The sequence below is a fragment of the Diabrotica virgifera genome, chromosome 6, assembly GCF_917563875.1.
Source record: "Diabrotica virgifera virgifera chromosome 6, PGI_DIABVI_V3a".
Lineage (NCBI taxonomy): Eukaryota > Metazoa > Arthropoda > Insecta > Coleoptera > Chrysomelidae > Diabrotica > Diabrotica virgifera.
Genome location: NC_065448.1, coordinates 129500894 through 129511950, shown reverse-complemented (window position 1 = coordinate 129511950; position 11057 = coordinate 129500894).

The following is an 11057-nucleotide window of genomic DNA, read 5'->3' as shown; positions in this document are numbered from 1 at the left end:
GTGATTTACTATGGAATTTCTAATTCGAGAATTTTACTGTCACCGTTGCATGTGGTTGTATTTTTAAAGACAGATCACATGCTATGATTTTTTTTGTGACGAATATTCTTGAGTTGTGGTTGATTTCATGTAATCGAATGAACAATTGGCAATATCATTTTAAAGTCTTCTACTTTAAAATGTATAATACATGTCTGAATGGCCGATATAAATGAGTCAGATTAAATAAATTATTAGAAGAATTTTTTAATAAGCAACAACATTTTTGTTTAATTCATTAATATTTTTTGTATTTTGACAACGGCATCCGATTTGGACGTCGAAACGTTAATAAAATCATTTTTTAGTGAAATTGTGGCTTATTTCCCATTAAAAATAGTTTAGTTGCTCTCTACCAGAATCCACTTTGCCTTTTCCCGCTTTGGATACATTTTGGGATGGAATAGCTTTTTTTTAGGGCATTGAAAATTTTTAGGAGAATATCCAAGTAGCTCGTGTTTCAGATTGCGTTCATAATCGTCGCTGTTACAATGTGTTGAACAGATACGAGCGTTGTTAACGTTAAAATTGTCTGCACGTTTACGTTTACATAATTGTTTTCACACACATCGCACTTTTTGTCTTTTGGGAAACTAAAAAACTTGATATTCGTATCGAAACCTTGTGATTGATTGTCCACATTACAATCAAACACGGCACACCTCATTTTTAATAAAAGTTTAACAAATTATAAGTAAAATTCACCTTAAATAAAAAAAAACACCGTTTACTATACGACCACACTGAATTTAATGCTGTTCTACTCACAGAGTGACGTAGCTACGTAAGCCCCGCCCACCAACTCCAGGTCATATCTTTAGTTATTGTATCATGGTCGATGAAAGCGGATAACTTTCAAGTTTCAAAGTACTTTTCAAAGTAGTGGACCTAGCAAGAAGATTCGAGTAGTCTGTGATAACTAAACTTATTTTAATTTGTTTTAATTTAATTTATGTAAAAAGGGTGATCACTGGATCTCCCTCTACAGGTCAAATTTTCAATTTTTGTCAAATAATTTACCTATTGTTCTTAGTTGAGGACAGATTGTAAATATTACAACATTAAAAAAAAACTTATAGGTAGGCTCACATTTTCAAGAGAATGAGGGAACATTTTCTGAGGTAGTTTAGAATAAAATTTAGGCACTAGGAAAATAAAAAAAGGAAAAACTAGTGAGATTTTTAATACATTTTTTAGGGCAAATAAAGCTTTTAAATCTACTCTTTTTATTTTTAGAGCAAATCATAGGGATTTATCTTTCAGTTAGCGATATACAGTGATGAGAGCGCTAATAATCGGCAAAATAATGCAAAAGATGGAAAACATAATACACTGCGAAACAAAAAGAGATGAAACTGATGTAGGTGGAAATTATCGTTATAAACGTATAAATTATTACTACATTGCAATACATAGTTTCTTACCTTTAGACGTATCAGAGGAGTATGACAACTGTCACTGTGACAGTAGAATTTTATAAAATACTCCTGTCACAGACATCTAAACGTGGGAAACTATTATTGTAATATTAATTATTTATACGATTATAACGATAATTTCTACCTCCACTAGTTTCATCTCTTTTTGTTTCGCAATGTAATATGTTTTCCATGTTTTGCGTTATTTTGCTGGTAATTATCGAGCTCATCACTGTATCTCCGAGTAGATAGGTACGTATAATATTGTAGACCAATGAAATAATGACCAAAAATGCGTCAAATATGATTTTCTCATATTGGAAATATATTTTAATAGATATTATGTTCTTTTTCCGTTTATTTTGTGACAGAAATTAAAAATTCTCGATAAGAATTTGAACTTTGGGTAGCACAACATATGTTTATTTGTATGAAATAAGGAAAATATTTTAACACTTCTTTTACACATATACTTTTATATCTTCATTTCGTCTACTTTTTTCCCAACACTTAATCTTTATTATCTATATATTCTTACATATATAAACGAGTACAGTCCGAATTATTTTTCATCAGGAAAAAAGTATACCGTAAATATCGGCCTACACGGCAACTGTTTTTAGTTTGATAGTTTAAACACATATTTAGATTAGACTTCTATGTAACTTATCCATTTTATATTTACTTAAACTTAGTTTTCATAAATATGTATTACGGTATATTTACATAATAAAAATAATTTGTTAAGGTGGTGCGTGCCTGTAAACACAAAATACTTTTGATTTTGTTTACATTATCTACAGTAAAAGATACTAAATTCCACTCTAATATTGTATTGTACTGCATATTACAAAATATACAAAAGCTTGCAGCTAGGTAAATAAGGCATAGGAAATTGGCAAACTACCATTTTATAACTAATTTCTCATTTGGATTTGTACCATGTTATTTATATCTCGATTTGGCCAAATTTATTTGCTTGTATATTATTTTCACAAAAGGAGAATACTTTTAGCAACTATGAATGAAATATTCAGTAAAAACAAGTGGTATGTAGTTGTTTAAGTAAATTACTTATAGTCAAGGAGTTATGCTACTTAAAAACGCCTACACACGCCCTGACACGACAGAATTTCCCGACCGCGAACAGCTCTACATACGTCCCGACCAAACTATCTGACAAAACCTTAGTAGCCAACTGACTAGCGCATTTTTGGCATTTGTTTGAATTGGAGCCTTAGTGCAATCGTTTATTACGCACACCAATATATGTTTTAGTGTATTACATTACATTTTGGACAAATGCGTGCTACCGATGATGCCCTATGGTGCAGAAACAATATCGCTCACAAAGAAAAACGCACAAAAACTAGAAGTAGCGCAAAGAAGAATGGAGCGATCAATGATAGGGGCCACTCTACGAGACAGGATTAGAAACGAAGATCTACGAGCTAAGACCAAAGTCATAGACGTCATTGAAAGAAGCTGTAAATTAAAATGGAAATGGGTTGGACACGTTGCCAGAATGAAGGACGGAAGATGGACTCGCAAACTAGTTGAATGGAAGAGCAAGACCACCAACACAATGGCAAGACGACTTACGAAAGACAACAAAAAACTGGACACAGAAAGCACAAGATAGAACACTTTGGAGACAAACAGAGGAGGCCTATGTCCAGCAGTGGATCGAGAGAGGCTGATGATGATGATGATGTAAGAAACTTGTCTTTTTTAAAACATATTTGACATTTCGAGTTCCAATCCGGAAATCGTTTTTAAAAGATTAAGAAGAAAAAAATTGCGATGAATAAAAACGTGTGTATGGATTATGGCAACTAATTTTACGGGGAAGTAGAAGTAAAACAAGCACAAGAAGGCGAAGGTTGGCTGAAAACCTACGTATGAATCGAAGCGAAGATCGGTGGCATATGCGAATTTTATCAATGAAATTCGATATTTTTAAGATATTCCAGAAGCCGCTACAGATAAAATGTTTTAACAACCCATTAATCATTCTGAATTAGTGGATGGATATTAGTACAGTTAAAATAATTAAGACGATTATGATTTAATGAGTGAAATTTCAAGTTTTTTCTACTTTAATGACAAAAAAGCAAGCTCATTAGCAGAACTCAATTAAAAATTATTTTGCACATCATATTTGAAGCATTATTTGGTTGAAAAATCTCAATTTTGTTGGCAAAAAAATATATTAATTTGTCTGGACTAAATTACAGCTCTGTTTATCTTAAGAGAGTTATGTTACTATCAACATTAACACAATGTTGCCAAACTGAATTTTGTTATTTTGAGTGTACATTTTCCCAGCGATCTCCGAGGGTACAATACCTACCTACATAGTTCAACACAACAAACACAAATATTTTCAGAGCAGTGGTGTGCAGATCACCATGATGGTCTCCAACATCCAAAAAGACAGGCACTATAAGATGAAGAAGAAGAAAACTACAACCCCTTGCTAAAGTAATCATCCGAGAATATCAAGCAAGTTAGACAAAATGGATGTACGGTCAACCAACTCCTTATAGTCAAACAAATACTAGCCAAAGCCTAAAAATATGACGTAGACATTTACAATATATTTGTAGACTTTAATAAAGTAAGCCTCGATTTCAATAGATAGAAAAAACCTACCTAATATATTGCACGAACTCGGCATACAAGCAAGATTTATAAGACTAGTGCAAATAACATTGATGGAAACAGAAGCACATGCAGTTATTCAAGGACAAATGCCTGATAAGTTTATCATAATTTAAGCACTAAAACTCAGATGATATTAATATAATGAGCCAATCAAAAGATGCTGTGAAAGGAACTGACGTTGAATTGAAACCAAGTGTAGAGATTGTAGAACTAGAAGGAAAACAACCAATAAAAATTGATGACTTTTATAGAAACCACCTTCAGAGAGAAGTTCATTCTTTCTAAGGAAATTCCTACGTTGGACACATTATTAACGGCAATAAGAGATAATAATTTTTCTCACTTTGGCAGAGATAATTTATGGAAATTACTAAAATAAAACGGTTTTTGCTATGAAAATAAACGAAAAAAAACCCATATTGAACGATACAGAAGAGATTGTGTGTTGGCGAAGGCAATAGAAAGATGCATTTTCTATTTAGATGAAACCTGGCTAAACAAAAATCTTAGCATTTCAAAAGTATGGGAAAATAAAAATATTACAAATTCTCGACAGACTTTTCTAGAAGGATACTCTACTGGTTAAATAAAAGGCTCCCGCAGGGAAGGGTCGAAGATTATTAATCACACACATTGGTAGCGAACATGGTTTTGTATTATGTGGTTTTGTGGATAATTGTTTATTTGACTTCGTTTCAAAATCCACTACAGATTACCACGAATAAATAAACTGCGATATTTTGAGGATTATTTTTGTCTCAGGTATTGAATTTCTACCAAAGAATGCTGTTGTTGTTTTCGATAACGCCAGCTATCGAAAATTTACTGGCTCCAACGCAAACCAGTACCGTATTAACAGATTATGCTTAAAATAAAATTATTAAGAATTGCAAGGCAATATATACCGGACTATAAAAAATATGTCCTGACGAAATGACAAAAACAAAAGTAATAACGGTATTACGTTTGCCACCGTATTAGGCCTGGATCCCGCGTACCAAAAGAAGTTGATCAACAGCAAGCTGAAAATTTGTTAATAGCTTAACGGTATCTATTCGGACACACTTTGATGCATGGGAACACTGGAACAGGGGAAGTTTTCATTGTGGAACAGTTTAAAAATTTGAAACGTCAGATTACGAAAACGCCCCATGTATTTTGTCGGACACAACTTCCAATTGATTTGTTACTATTTATATCACCAATACAATTCCTGTTATTTGACATGTTCTTCATGTTGGACTTATTAAAATGACAAGTTGGTGATAAATACCAGTCTGATTTTTCCATAATAGTATAATGAAATGGTAACAAATCAATTAGAAGTTCTCTCCGACAAAATACATGGAAGGTTTTCGTAGTCTGGCGTTCCAAATTTTTAACCTACTCCACAATTAAAATTTCCCCTGTTCCAGTGTTCCCATACATCAAAGTTTGACCTATTAGACACCGTTAACAAATTTTCAGCTTGCTATTAATCAACTTTTTTTGGTACGCGGGATCCAGGCCTACACCATTGTCAACTAAATTCAATAGAGTTAATATGGGCTCAAGTAAAAGGTGATGTGGCCAGACAAAATACAACTTTTAAATTGAAGGATGTCAAACAAATTTTATTAAATTCCATAAAATCGTAACAAAAGATAATTGGACCAATGCCGTATAACGGCATTAACCATAACCACATTAAAAAGAGAAAGAGAAATTGTGGACTGTTGATAATAACATTAAAATACTTTGTCAATCTATAATCATTCTAATCAGGCCGCAAAACGAAACTGACAAAGAAGAAGAGGAAGAGATAGAAATCCATAATTTGTAAGAAAATCAGTAAGTTTTTAATTTATGAACATTTTTGTTTAAATCTTAGATATCAATGCGATATATCCGCTTTAACAATAGTTTTATTTAACATATAGAGCTCTCCCTTTTGATTCTCCAACACCGACCCCTGATTTTCTATAGTCCATGAGTTTGTATTGTTATTTCTATGTGAAGAGGGTGGACTTTGAAAACTAATATCAAAAGTGCATTTCAACAGGAGAGGATATTATTTTGAGTGATTTCGGTCTGACCATTTTACTTACAGCAGATTACTGAAGATTCGCATTTGTGATAAGCTATCAGTTGCAAAGATATAAAGTATAACATAGATAACATAAAAACTCCAGAAAAAAATAAATTTCGGAACAATCAGTTTAGTCTGGGCAAGTTATCGAAACAATACCATTTTTGGGAAAAGTTGTTTAGTAGTTATTTTATTGTTGGAGTCGATTTTTAACATTGCACATATTAGTAACATAGAAATGCAAAGTCAGCAGAAAGTGTACTATTTTGTTTACTGACAAATTAGCGCTGCGAAATCCTCTTTTTTTTTAAATGATTACTCTGTAATTTTTAGATTTTAGAAGATTTAGCTTTAAACCAAAATCACCCGAATAAAAATTCACCGTAATTTAATTTTGCACAGAGATATATTTTTCTGATTTTCTTCAATGAAAATTTTTCTCGGAAAATCCGGGTTTTCCCAACAAAATCTATTATTTTCAACTAAAATTTTACGGAAGTAATTATTTATCAATAATTAAATACCTTGATGGCATAAAGCTTTTTTGTAGTAGATTATATTTCCGGAAGTCGGAGACAATCTAACAAATAGTTTAGTAACAATTAAATTGTGAATTAAAAATTTACGATCGCAATAATAACCAGAATAATTATAATAAACTAGAATAATTATGAGTTTCGTATAAAAAAATCACTATATATCTAACGTATTTTAAAGAATTAAAATTGGATTATTTAAGCTGCCTCAGGGATGTTTTAAAGTTATAAAAAATTTTTTGGCTTATAATCAAATAAAATATCTCGGTAACTATTGGATTAAATTAAATTAAGAAAACGATATTGGACAGACTCCGCAAGACGATATTTCTAATAGAAAAAAGTTGAATTGCAAGGAGTGGGTTTCTATTGATAACTTGGTCAACACATTTTCTGGGGACTTTACAGACCGATATTACTAATATATTATGAACTCTCATGATTTGACTCCTGTAATAAAATTACTGCTAAACAATTTTTCCTTTTTTTATAATTTGCACTGAGTATTGATGAATTAAAATTCTATTGTGATTATTAATCAAAAATACCAACAACTATTTGTACGGTATCTTTCAATATAGGGGAATTTAGTTGCTTTCACATAATAAAAAATATAATAAAGGGCGGTGTAGATAAAACATCAACAATAACAGCAACAACATTTTAGCAACAACAATGTAAATCATGAGAAAGTTACTCAGACACATATGTTTTTATTATTATTTTTTAACATTATTTTATTTTAATATTATCGTTTGTGACAATTAAACGCCTTTTTATTTATCATTATATAATATTATGTACAAAGTATCGGTCTGTTTAACTTTCGAGTTTTACGTATATAACTTTTTTCTCCTATCTACATCTGGTTTTTGGCTAAATTAAAATATACCGTAGGATATATCAATCGAATGGTAATAAATGAATTATTTCATTTAATTAACGGTGTGCCATACCGATTTTTTTATAATTGACAAAATGTTCTATAATTTAATATTTGGCCTGAAAACTTCCTACGAAGCAAAAATTTTCTGTTTTATTACGTTTTTTTTTGATAATAATGGATTCCCCTTTTAGAAAAATTCCTTTTTGGGTTCGTGTTGTTCAGCCAGCAAAATAAATAAATATGAATACTCTAATTTATGATGTTTTAAAGATTCATCTACATCAACTTTCAATATAAAACTAGACCTCCTACAGCTTATTTGGAACAACTCTTCTTCTTATAGTGTCCTACTCAATTAATGAATGTTTGTGATTATGTTCGGCACATTTTTCTCTATATCTTCTTTCTATCTTCTGCTGTTCTTATTAGTTCTTCATAATTCAAACCCGTCTCATATAAACTAAAATAAAAGGTGATCTAGATTTGAATTTAAAATAGGACCTCCACTATATGCTTATACGCATTTGGAATTTTAGTCCAGAGAAATAAGATTTTTCTCGTGACACATCCCCCTCCAGGCCGAAACCAAATTTTTTGAGTAGTATGGACATCCATATTAATAACCTTTATGTTTCCTGCAGCCGATTTTGATGATATACATAGTTATAAACAAATGAAGATCAAAAACGGTAAATTTTCGCTTTTTGCGTCTATAACCAAAAAGTTAAGTATTTTAAACAAATTTGAGAGTAAGAAAATCATAAATCGTATAAAAACTTTCAATATGGTGTTCGCTGAATATGTCTATCGTTATTGGTTGCTTAGAAAATTGCAAAATAAATCATAAATTTTCAGTTTATATAAATATTCATAACTTATGTAAAAATTAATTTAGAACCTTCTTGTTACACGAATTGCTGACACTTCAGGTGCTTAAATTATATTTTAAATTTCAAAGCAATTGGTCAAATAGTTTAAAAGTTATTTAATTTGTTTTTCCAAAAATTCATTTTTTTTTGCCACACTATAAGTCAGAAAATTATGAGGTTACAGTAAGACTTCTGACAGTTTATGGAAGAAGAACATTTATGCTATCGACTTAATTAAAAAAAATAACAAAAATAATTTTAAACAGTGTAAAATTATCTTGCAAAAACACTTCGATTCTTTGCTTACTTATAAACAATTAGAATAACTTGTTAACCGTTACCCGCAGAACAATTATTTTTTCATATTTGGAAAGACTGAATTTTTATACATATTTAGTAAGAACAAGCTGAAATTGCGAGCATTATCATAACGAAAACTTTGTTTATATACCTATTTAAATTCATAATATAGAAAATTGCTATTACAAAAAACTGTTTAGAATTAAAAATTATGTTTTAATGTGCAAGTACATCATTCTAATTTAAATGTTGTGAACTATAAAGATACTTTACTCGAAATTCATATTTTTTTACATACCTCGTATAAAATTAATAAAATTTGATTCATGATGGTTGCATCATAAATCTTAGACCAAGAAGAGATTTTTATGAAGAATAACTTTTCTTCGTCAAATTAAAAATACAAGAGTTATAAATGAAAATGATGTTGGTATTTATAATTTGAGAAAATTCGTCAAATATTTTTTTTTATTAGAAGGATGTAATTTCATATATCAGAACATACTTCTTTATTCCAAACTACATTTTAAATAACAATTTTCCAATATTGTAAAATAAATAATACATACATGATAAAGATACTTTTTACTGATGAACTTTATTTGGATCTTACAGACCTAGCGACTCTCGTAAATTACACGGCTTTGCGCCACGCTTCACGCAACCGTATTTGCGTACTTGTGTTTTGAGTTGTGTGCGCTGGTCGCTGGTCAAGTGGAGAATTTACCGAATTTAAATATAATCGTTTGTACTGATTCATTATTAATATAGTATAATATGTATTATTGCTTTCAAAATATACTCAAATTGTATTTTTATACATTTATTACACATATTATTATACTAATTAAATTCACTATAAAATGTCATTTATATTTTATTAACAGCTAAATAATTTAAAATTTAGTTTGACATTAACGAAGTGTCAAACTCAAATATAAATAATAACATTTGCTTTGCTTAACAAATTCAGATTAAAAAAGTAGCCTACTTCCTAATCAAAGATTTCAGCTGATGTTTAGTGCCTGATAGGAGATAACCGGATTGTGACGTCACATTTTAGATTTTGAGGTCGATTATCTCGAAGACGGTTTGAGATATCGGAATGCCGTTTTCAGATTTGGATTCAGAAGACAAAACTACATAAGAATCCATTGATACATCTGCTCTAAGTATTGCAGGAGCGGCGACGCAATAACACACAGACTTTTGCAAATTTATAAACGAAAAGTTTTCGTTGAAAATAATTGTACTAGGACAATTAGGGACGAAGTTAGCCCCCCTTTTTTTAATTCACATGTTTTGCAAAATAATTTTGCAGTATTTATAATCATTTTAAGTCATTTTTTTTAAACTAAATTAATAGTATAAATCTTCTTTCATAAACTATCCAAAGTATTAGTGTAACTTCATCATTTTCTGACTTACAGCGTTGCAAAAAAAATTAATTTGGGATAAACAAATTAAATACCTTTTAAACTATTTGACCAATTGCTTTGAAACTTACGGTATCATTTAAGCACCAGAAGTCTCAGCATTCCGTGTAATAAGAACGTTTTAAGTTAGTTTTTACATAAGTTATAAATATTTAGAAAAACACAAAATTTATGATTTATTTTGCAATTTTCTAAGCAACCAATAAGGATAGACATATTCAGCGAACGCCATAGTGAAGTTTTTTTACACGATTTATGAGTTTCTCACTCTCAAATTTGTTTAAATTACTTAACTTTTTGGTTATAGACGAAAAAAGCGAAAATTTACCGTTTTTTGATTTTCATTTGTTTATAACTATGTATATCATCAAAATCGGCTGCAGGAAACATATAGGTTGTTAATATAGATGTCCATACTACTCAAAAAATTTGGTTTCGGCCTAGAGGGGGTTGTGTCACCAACAGGATATTTTTCTCCCTATTTCTCTGAACTATTTAACTTAAGGCCTGGTTTGTCTCACTAAATCGGCCCGCAATATTTTGGCGATATAGCACAAAAAAGTACGTTGTCGTTTCCATTAAAACCCAATATATTATGTAAAATAGATAAGACCGCTTTGTATAAAAGATCGGATCGAAATTTCGGAAAGGTGTACGATTGTTCGTGAACCATAGTTCGTCTAAATCAAACGACCTTTGATTTGATCGATTTAAGAATGGCACATATTGACAGAAAATTTGTATTTCTTTAAAAAAGTATATTTTTTTGTTAGCAGAGACTATCTTAAATGTTTTAAAGATGTCTATCGGTAAGAAATACCATAAACTAAAGTTTTCT